This window comes from Dama dama, chromosome 11, assembly GCF_033118175.1.
Source record: "Dama dama isolate Ldn47 chromosome 11, ASM3311817v1, whole genome shotgun sequence".
NCBI classification, from domain to species: domain Eukaryota; kingdom Metazoa; phylum Chordata; class Mammalia; order Artiodactyla; family Cervidae; genus Dama; species Dama dama.
The window spans coordinates 88,893,236-88,913,121 of record NC_083691.1 but is presented as its reverse complement, the minus strand read 5'-3'; the positions used below and the strand labels follow the sequence as shown (position 1 = coordinate 88,913,121).

General features: G+C 42.2%; 1 non-coding gene across 1 annotated transcript; it reads right to left on the bottom strand.

Moving 5' to 3' along the window:
- Window positions 1-14,679: 14,679 nt before the first annotated feature.
- LOC133065731 (small nucleolar RNA SNORA26) lies at window positions 14,680-14,802 on the bottom strand. Its single transcript, XR_009694989.1, has one exon. It is a non-coding gene; the product is annotated as a small nucleolar RNA SNORA26 (small nucleolar RNA).
- Between the last annotated feature and the right edge of the window lie 5,084 nt (window positions 14,803-19,886).

Sequence of the window (19,886 nt, the reverse complement as noted above, 5' to 3'; positions counted from 1 at the left end):
CTAATGAGAATTAAAGGAAGGCACACGGGAAAACAGGAAGCCACTAGGCACTCATGAGGAAGATGGTTAGTGGCCTCCAATTTCAGGTGAGTAATGCCTAGGATGGGCCCAAGGTGTGTGCCACAATGACACGCACAGGGTCCGTACATGTTACAACAGGTAAGCTGACAAAGCACTCCGAGGTTGAACTGAGCAGCCCACACATGGAGAGGGGAAAAGAAGGGAGGTCCATACTTCCTTTGGACCAGAGTCAACCCCAAACCATAGGCTAAGTCAGGCTACCAAAATGGTAAAAGCTACCCTAGAATAGGTGCCAGGTTCACAGGACTTGTAGCTCATTAGTCCAGTTTTGCACAATTTTCATCCCCGTGGTCATCCCATTTTCAAACAACATCTGATTTTACCTCAACCATTGCCTATGTTGAAGCAAAGAGGAATTCATCAACTTGCCTCATTGAAGAAAGCAAGTCAGAGGTAGCCCTGAGAATTTAACTTACAGCTCTAGAATTTCAGATCTAATCTCTGGAACCAAAACCATTCTTCCTTGTTCACTCGTGAGCACATGTGGACTCTAATTCCGATGGCCTTCCCAGCAGATATTAGCAAGAATGCATTTTCTAGCCACTTTATGAATGAAAGAAATGGGCAACCTGAAAAGAGATAGAGCTCACTCCCAGTGTGAGGTAAATGGTGTGTTCTTTGTAGTGCCTGGCAGAGCTGGGAGCAACTTCAGTTTTATGGGCCAGGAGTGCAAGGCCCTAGGAGACGGCATAAAACCAACAAGGTCACACAACTTGATCACCATTTTCCAGGAGCTGGCGCTTCAGTCTCCTAACTTCCAGTCCCAGAGTTTCCCACTAAACCAAGAAGAAAAGATTGCAAGGAATAAAAAAGTGAAATACAAAGTCTATGGTAAGACTTGACGGGGGAGAAGGGCAATATCTTTCAAATGCTCACTAAAAACTGCACACACACACACACACAAAATGTCCATAGAACACCTAGACATTCAACACAGCTCATAGCTGCCAGAAGAATAAGGAGCACAAGACCCAGTGTTTTGATTACTTTGTTGTTGTTCAGTCACTAAGTCCAACTCTTGAGACTCCATGGGAGTCTCAAGTAACAAGTAGTCTCAAGTCTCAAGTAGTCTGTCCATGGGATTCCCAGGTAACAGTACTGGAATGGGTTGCCATTTCCTTCTCCAGGGTATCTCCCCAAGCCAAGGACTGAACCTGTGTCACCAGCATTGGCAGGCAGATTCTTTACCAGGAAAGAATTGGTTTACTAGGGCACCATAACAAATACCACCGACTGGGTGGCTTAAACAATGGAAATGTATTTCCTCACAGTTCTGGAGGATAGAAGTCTGAGATCAAGGTGTTAGAAGGTTGGCTTCTTTTGAGGCCTCTCCCCTTGACTTGTGGATGGCTGCCCGTGTCTTCCCGTGGTCCTCTCTCTGTGCACCTTTATCCTAATCTCTTCTTATAAGGACACCAGTCATATCAGATTAGAACCCACCCCTATGACCTTACTTAAATTTCATTCCCTCTTTTAAGTTCCTGTCTCCAAATATAGTCTCATTGTGAGGTATTAGGAGCTATGACTTCAACATTTGAATTTGAGGAGGACATGATTCCATAATATGAATAAAAATTCATAACAGCCACCCACTAACATTTTATTCTGAAGATACAAGTGGAGCGTTGTTCAAATTTTCCTCCTCTTGCAGACCAGGTTTGAGCAAGTCTGGTAGAACCTGGACCTAGAAGCTATGCTGAGGGTGGGGACCCTCAGTTCAGCGACCAGAGAAAGACAGAGACTCTCTGAAGATCCACACGTCAACCTTTTAGGAGCTCCTCCTCTGAATCCCTCCTGTCAGACACTCACTCTTGTCAGACTCCCCTCACCCATCTCCACAGATCTCCACTTCAAATACAGAATTAAACAGAAGACTTTCTGAAAGAAATGGGCTCCAGCCTCTAGTCCATTCACATGGAACAAAACTTTGGGGTCACAGAGTGAGAGGCAAATACAAATGAGATGAAGACTCTGCTGTGGCCCTGGCCAGGGCCCAAACAAGCAGGGCTCTGCAGTCGCTCAGGCTGCAGCCAACACAGCCAGCCTGCACGGAGCAGGCAAGCCGGGGTGGGGCCGCACCTCCCTCCTCTGGCTTCACACTTTCTTCATAGTCTTCCCACATCTGCAGCCACTTCCTGCAGGCATCTGTTGGTGCCTGCCTATGTTTGGAAAGCCACCAAAGCAAAGATCAAAACAGCAATCCAAACTGGTAAGAAATGCTGTTTCAAGTCTTGAAAATAGTTGGTCTTCTGATTCCATAAGAAACTGGCCATAAAGATAGCACAGAAACTATAGCACTCAGGGCAAAGTATATGGTGATTAAAAAAAAAAAAAAAGCAGCAGTGGGGGCTATGCTGTTAATTATACCCCATATTTGGGGCACTGGGACAACAAAGTTCAAAGTAAAATCAAAATGCTCCACTAACCTTGCCTGGACGCACTTGACCTTTGCAAATAAGGTCTTATGAACCTACGAATGTGCAAGTTGTTATGAATAAGAGGAAACTTTGGTTACTTGTTGTACCTTGGCCCACATTTGTCAGAGGGACTAGATACTACTGGACGCAAAGCAAAATGCCAAATCCCACCCATGTCTTTTGTATTCACACTGCCTCGCTGTCACAGGGCTTTCCTTAACAAAGTTGGTGGGGCAGGCCGGTCACACAAGATGCCCTCCCATTTGTTAAGGTGCCTCAGCAGAGCTTAATGCCCCCTTGCTTCCTGATGATGAGTCAGCATTAGCCAGTCCCTGGGACTTTTTATGGGCCTGGCACCAAGCCCTGCCTTCATGGAAAGTGTGACATGTTCAGATGGTTCACCATGCCTGGCACCTGAAGTGTCTTTTGCTTCGTAAAAAGCGTTTTGCTTTTACCCTCAATGTCCAGCTGCAAATGAACTCCAAAGAGAGCTGATTAACCGGGTGCACTGTACATAGGAATTTATAAAAGAGAAAAGCCAGAGTTCAGAGACTTCCCTGGTGGTCCAGAGGTGAAGAATTCACTTCTCAGTGCCGGAGATGTGGGTGTGATCCCCAGGCACTAGCCACTAAGCCCTCAAACCGCAACCAAAGGGGAGCTTACGAGCTATAACAGAAGATCCTGCATGCTGCCATGAAGAGTCCAAGCACCGCAACCAAGACTGAATGCAGCCAAAATGAATAAATAAATTTTTTCTTAAAAAAAGAAAGAATAAAAACCAGAGTTCTTGTGTAAAAAACAAAACATAAATATATAAGCAGGAAATATTGTGCTCTCATTTGCAAAGATTCAGCAGATGCACAGTAAAACATGAGTGAATGAATGATCCTGAGTAACTGGTCCCACAGTGGTCCCCATCCTCAGTGGGAGGGAGGGATGCCCAAGGGGACTTCCTCTCCTTGCAGCTGGGTTCCCAGAGGCCACTCCACAGGCTGCCCAGGTGAGTGTTGGAAGTGAACTCCCTATTTCTTGAATGTGAGGGGTTTTTTCTGCTTGAATGTCAATAATAATCATTAATATCCACATTGCTTTAATTTTTTAAAAGTTAGCTTCTACTCCCCACCCCCACATACAATCAAAATGAAATTTGGCACCAGAAGAGAGAATAAAAGGCACTCTTGTACATAAACACAATTAGACATCCCCATGATACTGGTGGCTTTCATAGCCACAGAATGCTAATTGTTCTGCAAAAGAGAACAAGGCAGATAAGCAGTCTTTGGGGGTGACCTTACAGCTCATTTTTCATTCATTAAGGAAAGGCCACCCACTGGCCAAACTCTGGTTTATTATCCTAATTAGGGAAAAGCTCCAACCCTGATACTCAATGTGCTGTGCTGTGCTTAGTCGCTCAGTCATGTCTGACTCTTTGCGACCCTATGGACTGTAGCCCCCCAGGCCCCTCTATCCATGGGGATTCTCCAGGCAAGAACTCTGGAGGGGTTTGCCATGCCCTCCTCCAAGGATGCTCAATAGCCTTAAGTAATAAACATGGCAGGATGAATCAACCCAACCTGCCAGGATAACCAATTGAAGAAGAGATCAGGGTGTGGGAGAGCTTTAAATGTAACCTCCACAGATGAGATGAGGATGGGAAGTCCCAGCCCTGTACTGGAACTGGCCAGCGGCAGGTGAGGAGAACCTTCTAGCAGGGTAGCACTTCCTGCTGCACCCAGCCCAGGTGCCCAGAATATACAGAAGATGTAGACAGCACAGCTCCAGCCATGCCCTTGTGGAAGTGACAGTCCTGGGAGGAGGACACTAATATCCCTGGAACAATCAGAAAACAATTCAGATTGTGTTAAAGGAAGTACAGGCCCACGTATTCCATGCCAGAAATGCTGAAAAGGGAGAAATTGGATGTCTGAATGAGCCTGAGGAGGGGGAAGACTTAAGCTCAGTTCTTAAGGGATCAGATAGAGACTTCCTGTAGCAAGGAAGAGCGTATGGAATCAGGGAGGGAGAAAAAAGGAGAGAAAAAGATTTTTCAGAAAATGGAGTCACTTTTAAAGAGTGGGAGGAAGTTGCTATGCCATTGGTTATTACTTCAAGAAATCTCTTGTGGCCACGACTTTCTCCCTCCCTCCCTGTCTCTCCCTCTCAAGTGCTCATGCAAGCACAAACATGTGCATGCATTGAGGTGGATTTTGTCCAGTTATGAAACCAGAAGGCATCATTCTGCAATCAGCACTTTCAGGAGAATAGAGACTGACCTTTGAGGTAGCTTGGAGTCATTTAAAATTTATCATTAGTCAATAAGGGAGACTCTCCTCATCTCTTCGTAAGCAGGTAGATCAGGTAGGAGAGGGTGGTGATTCACCCTCCCTCACACCAAAACCAGGCTCCCTGTCAGATGGGACGCAGCCCCCGACTTCCCCAGAGCCATTGACCAGGACTTTCAGGTGGGTTTGATGGGCTTACTCAGCCCGCCCTCTCCTAGAGGCTCATGGGACTTACTGTAAAGGGTGCAGTTCGGGAAGGGAGTGCCCCATCATCCCTGGGGAATTTGAGAATGAGGCATCAAGCCAGAACCCACTGTACCCTTCACCCACCTTCCACAGAACTTATTTCCCTAAGTGTCTCATAGTTTAAAAATGTGGGTCCCAGAAGGTTGGCCATATGAATGGGCCTCACCAGCTTGTTTCAGAACATAAATCCTGAGGATTTGAGTGATCTGCCCAAGATCACAGAGCTAATGCCTATCAGACTGGAGAGACGAGAAACAGAGAAAGGGCAGCTGGGGCCAACCAGGAAGCAGCAAGACGAATTCCTCTTGGCCTCTTGAGAGAAGTTACTCATCCCTGTTATCCTTCTCTCACCAGCAACCTTCTTCCCCAGGGCTGTCTGTCATGTGACTTTGTTCTCCAGAGCTCTGCCCCACTCAGGACAAAAAGCCTCAATTCAAATCCTGCCTTAGGAAGTCACAGGTGTCCGCTTTACTTCAGCCAGCTGAACAGGCCCCAAATGTCCCACCACAATGTCAGATTGTTGGGTGACCAGCCATCCCAGTTTGAGATGATCCCAATTTTAGCAAGGAAAGTTCTGCATCCTGGAAAACCCCTCAGTCCCAAACAAACCGAAATGGTTGATCACCCTCTCAGTATACAGTCTTCTAAACAGGAGCAGTCTTCGAAGAGGTTCTGTTAAACCTCTAAAACCAAAGGTTTAATATGTGTGGGAGATATTATGGTCTATTATTGACTAGATAAGACACTGGAGTTAAAATTTTAAGACCTAGGATAGACTTTCAGCTCTGCCAGTTTCAGTTTCCAGATTTTGAACCAGTTATCCACAGTCTTCTGGGGACTTCTGCTGAGGGGTCTACACACTCCAACTTGCATAGTAGCCAAATAAGAAAAGAGAAATCCCTAGGGAATTGGTCTGTGATCAAGGGCCACTTGGGGCTTTGACATGTGCTTGAAGTATGTTTGGGGCCCCCATCTGCTTTTCAAGATGTCCCAATCCAGTCTGCTCTCTGGACTGGAAGTTGTTCCTCCTTCCTCCCCCAATTGTTTCCTCTTCTCTGTTCCCATAGCTCTCTCTACATCCCTTCCATAGACTGTGTTGTTTTCATGGGCATATAATTATCAATTTGGCTTGTCTATCTGCCTGTAAGCCTTCTGCTCAGTACTGACTAATCTTGTTCTAGCACTAATGTGCTTCCTTCCTGGAAACAGCATGCCAAAAAGAAGTCCTGGATGAGTGTCCACTGAAAAAAAAATGTATTAGTTCGACAGAAGGAGAAGAGCATTCTTATTAGACTTTAGGACACAATGAATGTTCTCTCTGAATTATTTTTTTCTCTTTTCTTTCTTTCTTCATTTTAGATAAATGGATGCATATGTGATCACTCAGAAGGACTCTGACCGTACACTGGGTAAACTTCTGAGTTTCTTTCCAGAGGTTGTTCCAGTACATTTTGATGTTTCTAGACTTTTAAGACTTGCTCCTTGGAAGAAAAATTATGACCAACCTAGACAGCATATTAAAAAGCAGAGACATTACTTTGCCAACAAAGGTCCATCTAGTCAAAGCTATGGTTTTTCCAGTGGTCATGTATGGACATGACTGTTGGACTGTAAAGAAAGCTGAGTGCTGAAGAATTGATGCTTTTGAACTGTGGTATTGGAGAAGACTCTTGAGAGTCCCTTGAACAGCAAGGAGATCCAACCAGTCCATCCTAAAGGAGATCAGTCCTGAATATTCACTGGAGGGGCTGATGCTGAAGCTGAAACTCCAATACTTTGGCCACCTGATGCGAAGAACCAACTCATTGGAAAAGACCCTGATGCTGGGCAAGATGGAAGGCAGGAGAAGGGGTCGACAGAGGATAAGATGGTTGGATGGCATTACCAACTCAATGGACATGAGTTTGAGTAAACTCTGGGAGTTTGTGATGGACAGGGAGGCCTGGCATGCTGCAGTCCATGGGGTTGCATAGAGTTGGACATGACTGAGCTACTGAACTGAACTGAGACTTTTAAGGCATCATTCCTCAGGATAACTGGGTAAGGAAAACACATAAAAGTCCTCCAGATTGGAAAAGAAGAAATAAAACTATCTATTCACAGATGATCTCTTGTATAGAAAATCCTAAGAAATTCACTAAAAACTATAAGAACCAATAAGTGCAGCGAGGTTGCAAGATATAAGAGGTACAAAAATGAATTGTATTTCTTCAGACTTGCAATGAATAATATGAAAACTGAATTAAGAAAATACTCCCATTTATAAGTGTAAAAAGAATAAAATTTAGGAATAAATTTAACAAAAGAATGCAAAACTTGGGACTTCCCTGGTGGTTCAGTGGTTAAGAATCCTTCTGCCAATGCAGGGGACATGGGTTCAGTCCCTGGTCTATGGATTGGTAGACTTAACATTGGTAAAAAGGCAAAACTCCCCAAATTGATCTACAGATTCAACAAAAAACCTATCAGAATCCCTGCTAGCTCCTTTAAAGAAACTGACCAGATAATTGTAAAAGTCATATGGAGTTTTATGGAATCAGAATAGCCAGAACAATCCTGAAAAAGAACAAAGGAGGACTCACACATCCCCATTTCAATATTTACTGCAAATCAACATATTTGTTGGAAGGACTGATGCTGAAGCTAAAACTCCAATACTTTGGCCTCCTGATGCGAAGAACTGACCCATTGGAAAAGACCCTGATGCTGGGAAAGATTGAAGACAGGAGGAGAAGGGGACGACAGAGGATGAGATGGTTGGATGGCATCACTGACTCGATGGACTTGAGTTTGAGCAAGCTCCGGTTAGTGATGGACAGGGAAGCCTGGCATGCTGCAGTTCATGGGGTCGCAAAGAGTCAGACATGACTGACTGAGCAACTGAACTGAACTGAACATAATCAAGACAGTGTGATACTAGCACAAAGATAAACATACAGATTGATGGAATAAAATTAAGAGTCCCAGAAAAGAGCCCATACATACGTAGTCAATTATGGTCAACTGATTTTCAACAAGGCCAAAACCCCAAGACCATTCAATGGGGAAAGAACAGTCTTTTCATCAAATGATGCTGGGTAACATAAGCAAAGGAACAAAGAGAAACTGCTACCCCACACCTTATGAGAAAATTAAATCAACTGGTCATTAAGAAAATGCAAATTCAGTTACAATGAGATAACACTTCATACTCACATGATAGCTATAATCAAAAAAATGGAAAACCAGAAGCATTGTTAGGATGTGGGGAAATTGAAATTCTTGTGTATCACTGATAGGAATATAAAATGATGCAGCCTCTATGGAAGAAAGTTTGGTTGTTTCTCAAGAAGATTACCACTTACCATATGACTCATCAATTTTACTTCTGGATATATACTCAAGAGAATTAAAAACATAAGTCCACATAGGAACTTGTACACTGATGTTTATGGCAGTCTTATTCATAACAGTCAAAAGGTAAAAACGACCCATATGTCTGTAAACTGATGTATGGGTAAACAAAAAGGTAAGCATCCACATACAACAGAATATTATTCAACCATAAAACAAATTAAATACTGATACATGCTACAACATAGATGAACCTTTAAAACATTATGCTAAATGAGAGAAGTCCATCACAAAAGACCATGTATTACAAGACTCCATTCATATGAAAGCTTCCCCTGTGACTCGGCGTAAAGAATCCACTGAAGAGGTGGATTCAATCCCTGGGCCAGGAGGATCCCCTGAAGAAGAAAATGGGAACCCAGTCCAATATTGTTGTCTAAGAAATCCCATGGACAGAGGAGCCTGGTGGTCTGGGTTGCTAAAGGATATTGATTTCTTTTTGAGCTTATAAACTGTTCTAAATTCACAACTGTGTGTATATAAAGACCAGTGAATGTACACCAGTAAACAGGTAAATTATATGTATGTGAATTTTTTCTCGATATTGCTTTTTTTTTTTTTTTTTAAATAAAAGACTCCATTACTCCTCCACACTTCATATACCCACACAAAGCCATGCTTTCTCCAGCTCTATGCCTGGAACTTTTTAAACTTGGGTCAGTTCATTCCCTGACTGTGGTGAACTGATCCTTGTTCGAGCCTTCTGGGCCCTTTTGACAGTTTGAGGTAATTGGCCATTTACACACAAGGGCAGAGTAGTACTTGGATAATTACTAAAGCCACAGTCCTGAATCATGGGAGGTTAGAGTTTGGAAAAAAACACATCAACCAACCCCAACAGCCAGGATTTCATGAAAGGAGGCCTCTGCTTCTGATAAATTTCAAGTACATTCTTAGCACACTTCACTCTTCTCCAGTTCCTCCTTTCCCATTTTTGCCAATTTCCTTGCCTCCCCCTGAACCCCACTCCAACAAATTCTTCACTCTAGGAAAAGTGAGCACATTCCTGCCGTTCCCTTCTCAACCAAACTCAACTGACTCCAGCCCCTCGGCTCACACAGAAGGACCAACAACCAAACTCTCTGGTCTGAGTTAAAAGCTTTGCGTTTTGTGTGCTAACCAGCTGGGGGAGGGGGTGCCTTTTTCCTCCAGCTCAGATTACCTGGTTTTCAAGTGGGCCAACTCTGGGAGAACCCCTCCCAATCAATGCCTTCAGTTGGAAGTCTAAACGTCCATGCCTCTTACTCCAGCGGAACAAGAAACAGACCAGATGAAAAACATGTTGCAACACAGTCATTACTTTATTTCTTTATAACCAAGGTCTCCAGGTGAGGGGGGTAGAGTGGGAGTTGAAAAACTTTTGTACTTAATGAATAAATGCCTTGTAGTCTTCTTTGGCTCCTCTTTAAAGAATTTTGAGCACATTGCATATGTTTTCCCAATTTCCCATGTGCCATGAGGAGAGAGTCAGAGAAGACCCATTTCCCAGATCCAGAAATGAAGGCAGCAAGTAACCTGGTAGGTAATTTTCCTGATCCCCAACTAAGCTACTCTTTTCACCATCAAATTTACGTCCCACATTTTTGGAATGTTCCTCCTAGACTCCCACTACTTGCTTTCCCAGGCCAAACCCTATCACCACTCAGACACCCTTCTTCCATGATGTGACTACCAAAACCCAACCCATAGGAAACTTGCTTCTCTGGAACACACAAAGCCAAGTTAACTAATGACATTACATCATGTGGATGGAGTGTCTAAGCAGAGTGGTGCCCTGCCAGAGATGAAATTTGTGAGGTTTTTTTGGTTTGTTTTTCTTTTCTGTAGAGGGAGAATTTATCTTTTTCTTCAAGGTATGGAGCATGATGTCAGGTGAAACAGCCTAGAAAAATCTTATATAAAAGAAACATAAGATGTTTAAAAGGAAGAGCATCTGCCGAGGTAAAACTAAACAAAACTGAAACACAAATCAATGGAAATGGAAAGGAATTATCAATAAAAAGTGCCGGGATAATTGGCTGGCTATTTGCAAAATAAATCAATTTAGATTTTGGTAAGGACCTTACACCATATATCAAAATCAATTCCAGAAAGACTAAAGGACTAAATGGAAAACAAACAAACAAACATACCCACCATGATGGTTAATTTTATGTGTCAAGTTGACTAGGCCATGAGGTGCCCAGATATTTGGACAACATTATTCTTTTTGTTTTTTTTTTCTTTTTTACTGTGCTGGGTCTTTGTTGTTGCACACAGGCTTTCTCTAGTGGCAGCAAGTCAGGGCTACACTCTAACTGCAGTTGGTAAGTTTCTCACTGCAGTGACTTCTCTTCTTACGGAGCATGAGCTCTAGGCATGCAGGCTTCAGCAGTTGTAGTGCATAGGATCAATAGTTTCAGCCCAAGGCCTCTAAAGTGTGGGCTCAGTAGTTGTGGCACATGGGCTTAGTTGCTCTGGAGCTTGTGAGATCTTCCCAGACCAGGGATCAAACCTGTGTCCCCTGCACTGGCAGGATGATTCTTGTCCACTGGACCGCCAGAGAAGTCTACAAACATTATCGTTCGTGTTACTGTGAGGGTGTTTTGGAGTAAGATTGACATTTAAATTGGCAGGCTGAGTAAAGCAGATTGCTCTCCCTAATGTGCACAGGTCATATCCAATCAGGTTGAAGACCTGAATGGAACTGAATGGTTGACCCTCCCCCACGTAAGAAGGAATTCTCTCGCCCAACAGATCTTTGAACTGGAACTGGCTCTACAGAAGTCTGTCAGCCTTCAAACTCAAACTGGAACACTAGTGCTAAAGACTTTGGATTCACCAGCCCCCATAATCATGTGAGCAACTCCTTATAATAAACCCCCTTCTCTCTCCCTCTCTTTCTCTCTGTTATTCCATTCTAGTCATTCTAGTCACTCTTTTTCTCTGGAGAATCCTGGGTACAAAAGAATACACCTGATGGAGAAAAGATAGAGGAGATTTATAAACCTTAGCTGTAGAAAAGTCTCTCTAAAAAAGAAAATGATGGTGTGAAGAACCTTATGGTAGAAATCTTAAGCCTCAGCGCAATCTGTGCCTCAGAATTATCTGGGGCCCTGGCTTACTCCCAGGAGTGGAATTAATCTGAATTAATCTGTGACAAGGCTAAGGCAATGGTACTTTTTTAGAGCTTCCCTGTGATTCTCATACACAGCCAGATTGAGAACCACTGCAATAAGAAAAAAAATGAACATCTTTAACTACATAAAATGTAAAGCTTAGAAGACTTTCAGATTTAAGTTGGTGGACTAAAGGCATTCCTTCCTCCAGAAATCACCTGAAAACAATGAGAATGAAAGACAAACTCCAATTCTGATGAAATTAAGAGCCACCTATAACCTAGGTAATAACAGAGTAAGTAGAAGAAAAAAACTGCTCAGGCCAAGAAGAAACATGAGTATCTGAAGGAAGATTACCAATTAGAATCAAGATCTTTTCTAAGCAGAACTCCAAATGCTCAGAGAGCACCTTGGGAGGCACCTTGTACCACAGAATGAGGAATAAATATGGAGCTAAATCAGAGAGAGTGCTGGAAAGTCCATAAATGGAACCCTTTGAACCTGCACTGATCCCCTCCTTGAGTAAGCCAACAGATGACAGCCCTTTCCCACCTCCAGGAAGAGTAGTCTCTAGAGAAAGAGAACCAGATAAACTCCAAACCCCCGGAATCCCAAGGAAGGGGTGGTTGAAATACAAACCCAAACCAGCGGCTAAACCAAAGTCTAGACATTGAACCACAGCAAGAATCTCGGCCCCTGGCATTTGCCCAACTGCCAGGGGGGCTACAGCCTGATTTACAACCCAAGGCAGGGGACTGACTGCTTGGTAAAGTGTCTAACTTGGGGTACTGAAGTGGGAAGAGCCACATGCTCTCTGATAGAAAAGTAATTGGGGAGAAAGACTAGCACGGGTACGGCTTCTGCCTATGAAGACTGAGCAGTGGTAGGATGAACTCCATTCCCTGCTTGACAAGAGGTTGCTGGGAGAGGGAGGAGACTCCAACAACTTACCGAGAAGAGATTTTATGCTGGAACAACTGTCAATGTAGACACAGGTGGCCTTTAGGGAAGAAAGTGAAAGTGAAAGTTGCTTAGTCATGTCTGACTGTTTATGACCATGGACTATACAGTCCATGGAATTCTCCAGGCCAGAATACTGGAGTAGGTAGCCTTTCCCTTCTCCAAGGGATCTTCCCAAACCAGGGATTGAACCCAGGTCTCCCGCATTGCAGGTGGATTCTTTACCAGCTGAGCCACAAACCCCTTCTTAAATGTTCTTGTGTCCAGGAAAGAAAATAAGGCATCAAAATGGCTCACTTTGGTCTTAGGATATAGTAGCCAAACCTTGAAGCTCTTCCATGCTCAGACCCTTCAGCCTGACTCTCACCCCGAGACCCTCACAAACTCTAACACCAACCCAGCTGAAATCCTTTCAGCTCTTCCCACATACCAGTCTCTCTCTTGCCTCTAGTCTTCAGTCCACCCTTCTCTGTCTCTGGAACTATCTCTCCATCCCCACTTCCCACTTGTTCAAAATGGTCCAGAAGCAAGAACTATGGCTCCTGTGGTAGAAATGCAGAGAAGGTTTAAGCAACAGTTCTCAGAAAACAGAATTTTGTGTGTATAATTTCTAAACACCTTGCAGGCCTCAGCCCCTGAGAAACTTTGTCTTCTCTCCCTCAACCCTCAGAGCATCTTCTCTGAGGTATCTCCTGGCAACTTCTCATCATGCAAGGGCAGGATCTCCTCTCACTGCACCTGAGGCCCTCATGGGGGAGTTGTATGGGCTCTTGTCTTTATCCCTGAATTGTGAGTACCTCTGTGCTCTCATGTACATGTGTGGAGATGTAAGGAAATGGGAAAAGGACTTGAAGTGATGGCTCAGGCTCAGGAAGATGGAGTTATCCACCTCAGAGACTTCTGGGGCCTGCACTAGAAACACTGATAAAGGCCACAAGACTGATTGCCCATCTCATTGAGTGGATCCACAGAAACCATTGCAAGGATGGGAGTGGCTCCATAACAGCAGCGGGGAAGAACTTCAGGTGTCTGGTTCACTGCGGGCCTCCCTGTTAAGTCCTGGGATTCAGTGAGACAAAAAGCAACAAACGGTAAGTTGCCAGCTCCAATCACCAAGAAACTCAATACTGAGGAAAAAAAAAATTACTGGGCTTCCCTTGTGGCTCAGTGGTAAAGAACCCACCTACTAATGCAGGAGACAAGGATTCAATCCCTGAAATGGGAAGGTCCTATCTGCCTCAGAGCAACGAAGCCCGTGGGCCACAATAGAGCACAATCATTGAGTCTGTGCTCTAGAGCCCAGGAGCCACAACTACTGAACCCACGAGCCACAGATGCTGAAGTCCACTCGCCCTAGAGCCCATGCTCTGCAACAAGAGAAGACACTGCAATGAGAAGCCTGCACCCTGCAACTACAGAGTAGCCCCCTGCTTGCCGCAACTAAAGAAAAGCCTGTGCAACAATAAAGACCCAGCACAGCCAAAACTAAATAAATAAATTAAATTGTTTTAAAAAATTTACCAATACAATTTCCGTTTTCTCTATTTTACAACTCAGATGTTTTAAAAAATTTTTCAACAAGTATTACTCTGATGGCAGTGATTTTTTTTACATTTTTATTGTAGCAAAATACACATAGCATGAAATTTATGATTTTAACCATTTTATAAACTCCAAGAGGTGGTGATGAACAGGGAGGCCTGGTGTGCTGCAGTCCATGGGGTCGCAAAGAGTCAGACATGACTGAGTGACTGAACTGGACTGAAGTGAACTGAGCTGAATCATACAACTTAGTAGCATTTAATATTCACAGTGTTTGGCATCACAACTATCTAGTTCCAAAACATTTTCATTATCCCTAAAGGAAATCTCACATTTATTAAGTAGGTACTTCTCATTCACCATTCCTCCCAGCCCTTGGCAATCACTCATCTGTTTTCTGTCTCTATAAGTTCGCCTATTCTGGATTTAAATTAAATATGAATTGAATCATACAATATGTGACCTTTTGTGTCTGGCTTCTTTCACTCAGCATGTTTTGTAGTTTCATCCACATTGTAGCTTAATCCTTTCTATGACCAAATATTATTCCATATTTTCTTTTTTTTTTATTGTCAAACCAAAGGTCAAGTTTAAATTTAATGACTTTGGTATTAACTATACACATACTAGTAAGTTCTAAGACTTAAAATCTTCCGGTTCAGTTGTGACTCCAGACAGGATCCAGAGAGGAGTTCTAAAAATCTCTTCTCTGGGTTTTATGGAGACTTCCTTTACCCTCCTGTGTTAACCTCTTAAGGCACTGCGTCAGCCTTAAAAGGGCACTGGAAAGGGCGATATTCCATATTTTCAATCAGGAAAGAATAATAAAGTTTTGGATTGTTGTTTGTTTTGTTTTATTTGGATTACCCAGTAGGTTGGTGGAAATTCATGTTCTAGTTCTTTCTTCATCCACTAACCAAAGGTGAATGTTCTATTTTCTCAATTCTAAGGCTCCGAGATTTTGTTTGTTGTCTTGGTTTAGATTTTTTTTAATGTTTTTGAGATGTGAATTCATCTAGTGATCTGTTTACTTTTATAATGCTTCTTTTTCCTTTCTGTAAAGCTAGCACTATATTTCATCAATTTGAGAGCACCATCAATCACTATTATTTTATGTACCAAGACATAAAACAATAGCCATTCACCTATGACAATGCTTTCAGTTCAGTTCAGTTCAGTCGCTCAGTTGTGTCTGACTCTTTGCAACCCCATGGACCGTAGCACGCCAGACCTCCCTGTCCATCACCAACTCCTAGAGCTTACTCAAACTCATGTCCATGGAGTTGGTGATATCATCCAACCATCTCATCCTCTGTCATCCCCTTCTCCTCCCACCTTCAATCTTTCCCAGCATCAGGATCTTTTCAAATGAGTCAGTTCTTCAAATTAGATGGCCAAAGTATTGGAGCTTCAGCTTCAACATCAGTCCTTCCAATGAATACTCAGGACTGATTTTCCTTAGGATGGACTACTTGGATCTCCTTGCTGTTCAAGGGACTCTCAAGAGTCTTCTCCAACACCATAGTTCAAAAGCATCCATTCTTTGGCACTCAGATTTCTTTATAGTCCAATTCTCATATCAATATGTGACTACTGGAAAAACCACAGCTTTGACTAGATGGACCTTTGCTGGCCAAGTAATGTCTCTGCTTTTTAATATGCTGTCTAGGTTGGTCATACTTTTCTTCCAAGGAGTAAGTGTCTTTTAATTTCATGGCTACAGTCACCATCTGGAGTGATTTTGGAGCCCCAAAAAACAAAGTCTGTCACTGTTTCCATTGTTTCCCATCTATTTACCATGAAGAGATGGGACCAGATGCCATGATCTTAGTTTTCTGAATGTTGAGCTTTAAGCCAAATTTTCACTCTCCTCTTTAACTTTCATCAAGAGGCTCTTTAGTTCTTCTTCACTTTCTGCCATAAGGGTGGTGTCATCTGCATATCTGAAGTTATTGGTATTTCTCCTGGCAATCTTGATTCCAGCTCGGGCTTCATCCAACCCAGCATTTCTCATGATGTACTTTCTGCATATAAGTTAAATAAACAGGGTGACAATATACAGCCTTGGTGTACTCCTTTCCCAATTTGGAACCAGTCTGTTGTTCCATGTCCAGTTCTAACTGTTCCTTCTTGACCTGCATACAGATATCTTTCTTTTTTTTATGCATACAGATTTCTCAGGAAGCAGGTCAGGTGGTCTGGTATTCCCATCTCTTTAAGAATTTTCCACAGTTTGTTGTGATCCACATAGTCAAAGACTTTGGCGTCTCAATAAAGCAGAAGTAGATGTTTTTCTGGAACTCTCTTGCTTTTTCGATGACCCAGTGGATGTTTGCTACCCCTCAATTCAAGGTTTTTTTTCATCTCAGCATCTATTAAATATGTCTTTAATATGAGAACTTAGAATCAAACATTTTACCTGTATGATCTTGCTAAAAGGAAGGGTGAGTAGAGCTAGGCAAAGAAATAGCTAAGTGTCCTGTGTGGACCTTTGCCTCTAGGTAATTAGAGAAGTTGTGGACATCAGACTTCAGGAAAGGTTTTAAGAAACCATCTAAGCTATCCTTACTCTACAAATGAGGACCTGTGAGCCCCAGATCTTCAGCAATTTGCTGCATCTCTCTCAACCAAGGAGATATCCGGGCATCGCATGGCACACATGTTCACACAGGTGCACTACACACACACTCCTAACGGCTAAGTAAAATCCTATTAACTAGTACAGCCACTATGGAGAACAGTGTGGAGATTTCTTTAAAAACTGGAAATAGAACTGCCATATGACCCAGCAATCCCACTCATGGGCATACACACTGAGGAAGCCAGATCTGAAAGAGACACATGCACCCCAATGTTCATCGCAGCACTGTTTATAATAGCCAGGACATGGAAGCAACCTAGATGCCCGTCAGCAGATGAATGGATAAGGAAGCTGTGGTACATATACACCATGGAATATTACTCAGCCATTAAAAAGAATTCATTTGAATCAGTTCTAATGAGATGGATGAAACTGGAGCCCATTATACAGAGTGAAGTAAGCCAGAAAGATAAAGAACATTACAGCATAATAACACATATATATGGAATTTAGAAAGATGGTAATGATAACCCTATATGCAAAACAGAAAAAGAGACACAGAAATACAGAACAGACTTTTGGACTCTGTGGGACAAGGCGAGGGTGGGATGTTTCGAGAGAACAGCATCGAAACATGTATATTATCTATAGTGAAACAGATCACCAGCCCAGGTTAGATGCATGAGACAAGTGCTCGGGCCTGGTGCACTGGGAAGACTCAGAGGGATCAGGTAGAGAGGGAGGTGGGAGGGGGGATCGGGATGGGGAGCACATGTAAATCCATGGCTGATTCATGTCAATGTATGACAAAACCCACTACAATATTGTAAAGTAATTAGCCTCCAACTAATAAAAGTAAATGAAAAAAAAAAATCCTATTACACCTCACAGGGAAAATCGTAACAGACTTCCAAATAACCAGAAAGGACTACTTGATTATAATTGCATTTCATTGTCTTTGACCTATTGTACAATTGGTGGGCTACAGTCCATAGGGTCAAAAAGAGTCAGACGCGACTGAGTGACTGAGCAAATAATGCAAATTCCCTGTATCCACAGAAATGCAAACAAATTGAATCCAGTGGAATGCAACTGATTACTGCCCTCTAGACAGGCCAGTTTTATATCTATTCATAAATTTATTTCAGCATTCGCTATGGTATAGCTCTTTAAATTCCCTTTTGAACCAAGTGTAGCATCTTGCTTGTTCCCTCATTCATTAGTGATTTAAATAAAATCTTTGACACATGTTCACTTTATATTTGTATTAAAGTCATAAGTTTACCTTTGAAAAATTATTCATTAGCTATATGCAAAATAAACACACATATGTGTTTAGTTGCTGTGTTTAGTCGCTCAGTCATATCTGACTCTTTGCGATCCCATGGACTGTAGCCTACCAGGCTCCTCTGTCCATGGGGATTCTTCAGGCAAGAATACTGGAGTGGGTTGCCATGCCCTCCTCCAGGGGATCTTCCCAACCCAGGGATTGAACCCAGGTCTCCCATATTGCAGGTGAATTCTTCACTGTCTGAGCCACCAGGGAAGCCCAAGAAAACTGGAGTGGGCCTATGCCTTCTCTAGGGTATCTTCCTGACCCAGGAGTCAAACTGAGGTCTCATGCATTGCAGGCAGATTTTTACCAGCTGAGCTACCAGGGAAGCCCAAATCACTGCAGATGGTAATTGCTGCCATGAAATTAAAAGATGCTTGCTCCTTGGAAGAAAAGCTATGACAAACCTAGACAGCATATTAAAAAGCAGCGATATTACTTTGCTGACAAAAGTCTGTATAGTCAAAGTTATGGTTTTTCCAGTAGTCATGTATAGATGTGAGAGTTGGACCATAAAGAAGGCTGAGTGAGGAAGAATGGATGCTTTTGAACTGTGGTGTTGGAGAATACTCTGAAGAGTCCCTTGGACTGTAAGGAGATCAAACCAGTCACTCCTAAAGGAAATCAACTCTGAATATCCACTGGAAGGACTGATGCTGAACCTGAAGCTTCAATACTTTGAGTACATGATGCAAAGAGCCAACTTATTAGAAAAGACCCTCATGCTGGGAAATATTGAAGGCAGGAGGAAAAGGGGATGACAGAGGATGAGAAGCAACCATGGCATCACTGACTCAATGGACATGAGTTTGAGAAAGTTCCAGGAGATGGTGAAGGACAGGGTAGCCTGGTGTGCTGTAGTCCATGAGGTCACAAAGAGTCAGACATGACTGAGCAACTGAACAACAACAATAGCATGCAAAATAGAAAGTCAGCCATTAAAACTTAGATTTATTCTCAAAGTTCTAAAAACAGAACTACCATATGACCCAGCAATTCCACTCCTGAGTATATATTCAAGACAAACAAAAACACTAATTTGAAAATACATATGCATCCCAATGTTCATAATAACGTTATTTACAATTGCCAAGATATGGAAGCAAACTAAGTGTCCATCAACAGATGAATGGATAGAGAAGATATGATACACACACAAATACACACACATACATACACAATGGAATACTACTGAGCCATAAAGAAGAATGAAAATTTTCCATTTGCAGCAATAAAGATGGACTTCTAAGTGAAATAAGTCAGACAGAGAAAGACAAATACTGTATGATATCACTTATATGTGGAATCTAAAAAATAAAACAAACTAGTGAATATAAGAAAAAAGAAGAATATAACAAAAAATATAACAAAAACTCATAAAGAACAAACCAGTGGTTACCAATAGAGAGAGTGAAGAGAGGAGGGGCAAGATGGGGTAGGGGGTTAAGAGGTGTGCTATTAGTGTAAAATTAGCAAGCTACAAGGAAATACAGTCAATATTTCATAATATCTATAAATGGAATAAAACCTTTAAAAAATACGAATCATTATATTGTATACCTGTGACATATATATACATCAACTATATATTATATTTATATAATATATATAAGCTATGTATTTTACCTCAATAAAGTAAAAAAGAAATAAATAAAAATAATTCTGTTTACAAAGTTTTTTGCTTAAATGACCAAAAAATTGCTTAAGAAATAGTGTCAGATGAAGAAAACAAGATACAATATTGAAAATTGAATATTGAAAATATTGAAAAATGTTGAAAAATACTGAAAAATAACATATACAATATATATGTCAAAAATATAAAGGAGATCAAATGGAAAGAAACAAGACAAAATAGTGATTGCCAGTCGGTACTGAGTATAAGTAGGGATTTTTGGTTTCTGCATCTTTATATCATTCTGTGCTTGGCACATTTTTACAGTTAACATGAAT